Source organism: Oryctolagus cuniculus, chromosome 12 (genome assembly GCF_964237555.1).
Source record: "Oryctolagus cuniculus chromosome 12, mOryCun1.1, whole genome shotgun sequence".
NCBI classification, from domain to species: domain Eukaryota; kingdom Metazoa; phylum Chordata; class Mammalia; order Lagomorpha; family Leporidae; genus Oryctolagus; species Oryctolagus cuniculus.
In genome coordinates this window covers 919,112-923,915 of record NC_091443.1, presented here as the reverse complement: position 1 = coordinate 923,915, position 4,804 = coordinate 919,112, and positions in this window count along the sequence as shown.

Sequence of the window (4,804 nt, the reverse complement as noted above, 5' to 3'; positions counted from 1 at the left end):
GCCGCAGCTCACTAGGCTAATCCTCCACCTTGCGGCGCCGGCACACCGGGTTCTAGTCCCAGTCGGGGCACTGGATTCTGTCCTGGTTGCTCCTCTTCCAGGCCAGCTCTCTGCTGTGAACCAGGAAGGCAGTGGAGGATGGCCCAGGTGCTTGGGCCCTGCAACCCATGGGAGACCAGGAGAAGCACCTGGCTCCTGCCATCGGATCAGCGCGGTGCGCCAGCTGCAGCACGCTGGCCGTGGCGGCCATTGGAGGGTGAACCAATGGCAAAAAGGAAGACCTTTCTCTCTCTCTCTCTCTCTCTCTCTCTCACTGTCCACTCTGCCTGTCAAAAAAAGAATCAAGGCGAGAATGACCACTTTCAATCATGTCTATTCACTATAGCACCAGAAATCCGAGCCAGAGCAATCAGTCAAGAAAAAGAAAGAAAATGCATCCAAGTTGGAAAGGAAGAAGTAGAATTATCTCTATTAACAGATATGTTTAGGTAGAAAACTAAAGGTTCCACAAAAAACTGTTAGAAATGATAAATGAATTCAGCAAAGTAGCAAGATACAAATTCAACACAAATAAATCAGTTTATTTCTATGCACTAGCAATGAATAATCCTCAAAGGAATTTTTAAAAAGTCCATTTACAACAGGTTCAAAAAGAATAAAATACCTAGTAATTAACTTATTCATGGAGGTAAAAGACTTGTGCAATGCCAACTACAAAGCATTTTTGAAAGAAAACAAAGAGGACATAAGTAAACTGGAAGCCACTTAAATATTACGATGTCAGCACTAAGATCATCTAAAATGATCTTCAGATTTAATGCAGTCTATCCAAATTCCAATCATTTTTTTCAGAAGTAGAATGAAAATTTAATTCACACAGAAATTCAAGAACTGTCTAGACAATCCTCAAGATGAACAAATCTGGAGGACTCACACTTTCTGATTTTATTTTATTTAAAATTTTTATTCGTGTTAGAAGGAAGAAACAGAAGAAAGATTCATCATGGGTGCACTGTCAGCTCCGTGGGGACACACAGACGCTGGGATCCCCGCGGGTGTGCAGGAGGGAGGCACGCGTCAGGTGCGCTCTGAGGGTGTGCAGAGGAAGGCGTCAGGGGCCGCTCTGGGTCTCAGGCGCCGCTCGCCCAGGCCAGCAGAGCTGAGTCAGGTCCCAGCCTCCTGAGGATGCAGAGAACTTGCCCGGCTGGAGTGTGGGTTTCCTTCCTCCTGCACTGTGTAAGAGCCAAAGCCACAGATGCTGCAAAGAGCTTTCACAACCTCTCGCCACGCTCAGTCTCCTTCCAAGGCAAGACTGCAGGAACTAGCCCGGCCCCACGTCCGCGGTGCCCCTGCGCACGGCTGCGCATCGGCAGGGCCAGGTGTCTGGGGCGGGACCCACACAACACCCTTGGCGATGGCTCACTTGACCTCACATCCACTCAAGTGGCTTTCTGAGGGTCACAGATTAATTTTGTAGAAAATAACGGAGAAAATAAAGAAGGAGTTGGTATTATGGGAGGAAGAAACCTATGAATCTCCATAACTGGAACTCCGGAAAGAATTGATAGATTATTAAACAGCCATGAATGGGGAGAGTATTACTGAGTTCAGTGATTTACCCGATTGAACATTCTTTTCTGCCCTGTAATATGATAATGTGCAAAGATACGCACGACTAATGCTTGAATGAGGAACATTATCTAATATGCTTCCAAGACCCCTGAAATCAATTAGATGACTGCAGGACCCTTTGACAGAAGCAAAGAGGCGTCATGGCATCACTCCCGTGGAGAGAACCAGCTCAGAGGACAGGTCTGCGGCTGAAGACGAGATGCATCTTGTTCCAGTGAAGAAGGGTTATGTAGTCCTGAGTAGTCTAATCTAATACACACTGCATTCGGGATGTGAACTTTATTATCAGGGACAGCAGCCTTTGGAAATGGAACAACCCACTGAGATGCTGAATTACTGGGCTTTCTATTCACAATGTGACACTGAAAATAAGGGAAATAAGCTTTGCATGTATCACTCTCCAGACTGAGTCACAGGACAGATGGCTGGCGCCTCCTCTGTGCAGGAGCCCCGAGGCCCAGGGCCGTGGCCTGCTCCACCCTTCCTGTTTGGGCAGCACGCTGCAGTGTCTGTGTATTAAATTATCTGATTTTAATTAAGCTAGAATGAAGCAGACAAGTAGTTTAAAAGAGTTTCCCCGAGAGCCACAGGCCAAAGCTATCACTAATAATGCAGATGTGAGTGGGCAGCTCAAAAGCAGCAAGGCTCACCGTCCCTTGGCCTTGGAATAGCCCCAGGCACCCAGGAAGTGAGACGCGACAGTGTGGGCAGTCCCGACCGGACACTGGACGCCACCAGGAAGGGTCTTCAAAATGCTCACGTCCCTGGTTGCTAGGAATGAACTTTGCCCTTGTGTCATCAGCTAAAAATAAGATGATCAGTTAAACCCAAAATAGTATTTATACAATTCTCATGCTTTCTCTTTCTCTTTTTTTAAAGATGTATTTATTTGAAAGATAGAGTTACAGAGAGAGAGAGAGAGAGAGAGAGAGAGAGAAGAAGAAGAAGAAGAAGAAGAAGAAGAAGAAGAAGAAGAAGAAGAAACAGAGAGGTCTTCCATCCGCTGGTTCACCCCCAAAATGGTCACAGCAGCCAGGGCTGGGCCAGGTCACAGCCAGGAGCCAGGAGCGTCTTCCAGGTCTCCCGCGTGGGTGCAGGCCCAAGCTCTTGGGCCATTCTTTGCGGCTTTCCCAGGCACATTAGCAGGGAGCAGGATCAGAAGTGGAGCAGCTAGGGCTCAACTGGGTGCCCATAAGGAATGTTGGCACCATAGGCTGGGGCTTTAACCAGCTGAGCCACAGCACTGGCCCCAATTCTTGTGCTTTCTACATGACTACTATTATGAATGTAGGTATTAGCAACAGCATAATTCTGCAGTTCACAAACATCATTCATAAGCTACTATAAAATACAAACATTTCAGGAAATACTGTTTAACAATCAGATTCTTGAAAAGCATTCAGAAGCCACTATTTTAATTTATTGTTTTCAGTTAGAGGAACGGCCTTAAAATCCAGGTTTCAAAAGGAAACCGATGGCGCATGGGAGGCTGGATGAGCAGAAAGGGAGGGGAGAGAGCTGGGAAGACGAGAGTGAGCCGAGGGCAGGCGGCGAGGGGGCAGGTCCATCCTGCGCAGGGAGCCCGTCCAGAGAGGACTCTGACCGAGCGCGGACGAAAGACCACAGCAGGGGAGAGAACGGGAGGGAGGGCACCCTCTTCAGCAGTGGGGAGGAAGGAGATGAGGAAGAGGAGTCCGTGTCTGGGTGCCCCTTCCGTCTCAGGGCTCCCGGTGAGCTAAACAGGAAAGGCTTCTCACTCTGCTTCTCCAACTCCAGGGATCCGGGAGAGGCAGGATCGGAGGCAGTGACCGGGCTGGGCCCGAGAGCCGGCATTTCAGACGGCTGCAGGTGGTGGGGCCGCAGGCGGCCCACGGCCCTACAGCAGCACGTGTCGCAGCCGTCAGCCCTGAACTTACTGAACTGTGCATGCGCCCCCTGGTGCAGTCAGATTCATAAACGTAAAAAGTCATAGACTTGCTATCATTTGCTGATGGCATCAGAGAGGCTACAAAATGTGACCAAGAACTGAAAGTTGTAAATGACACCATTTTAGATACAGAATTCCTAGCGTCTTCTTCCCATACCACCCCACGGGGTCCCATTTGACACCCCCAGAGCGGGAGCCCTACTTGGGGGCTGCAGGGCCGGGGGAAGGGTCTGTTCTTGCTTTCTGTCTGATACTTGGGGTCGTGTCAGGAGAATGGCTGCACTGTGAGACATGGTTGCATAAACCAGGAATTTGTTGAGTGTAGTGTCCATTTCTAACGTGGAATTCCTGTACATTTGATGCTTTTTGAAAATGGTGGGATTATCGCTGCTTATTAATCCTTGCAAACCCTGCACACTAAGTAAATGCAGCCAGTATAGAACAAGCCGAGTGCTGGGGTCGGCACCGTGGCTCACTTGGTTGATCTTCCGCCTGTGGCACCAGCATCCCATATGGGCGCCGGGTTCTAGTCCCAGTTGCCCCCCTTCCAGGCCAGCTCTCTGCTGTGGCCCGGGAGTGCAGTGGAGGATGGCCCAGGTTCTTGGGCCCTGCACCCCATGGGAGACCAGGAGAAGCACCTGGCTCCTGGCTTCAGATCAGCGCAGCTCCGGCCGTGGCGGCCATTTGGGGGGGTGAACCAACGGAAGGAAGACCTTTCTCTGTCTCTCTCTCTCTCACTGTCTAACTCTATCTGTCAAATAAATTAAAAAAAAAAAAAAGAACAAGCGAGTGCTCTTCTGGCTAACCCACGTTGAAGCAATGCGACTGCCGCACCCCAGCCTTTCCAGCCTCTGGCTGCCCTTCACTCCTGGTCTGCAGACGCAGCGCTCAGGCGTCCGCCCCGCGAGCAGCAGCAGCAGCCACCTACCAGGGGCCTCCAGGGGCCTCCAGGGGCTGCGCCTCCCCCACCCCCCACCTCCCACCTCCCACCGGAAGTACAGAAAGGCCGGCTGCGACTTGCCTGAGGAACTGTAAAATTGTATAATTATTTATTTATTGTCCTCGCAAAGCAAGTAAATTGTCTAGACAACACCTCTCCAATAGCAATTTACCAATCCTACAGAATTAGTTACAAATCAGGAGCCAGCGCCACCGTGGCATAGTGGGCAAAGCTGGCGCCTAGGACGCAGGCGTTCCCTATGGGCACTGATTCCCGTCCTGGCTGCTCCACTTCCAACCCAGTCC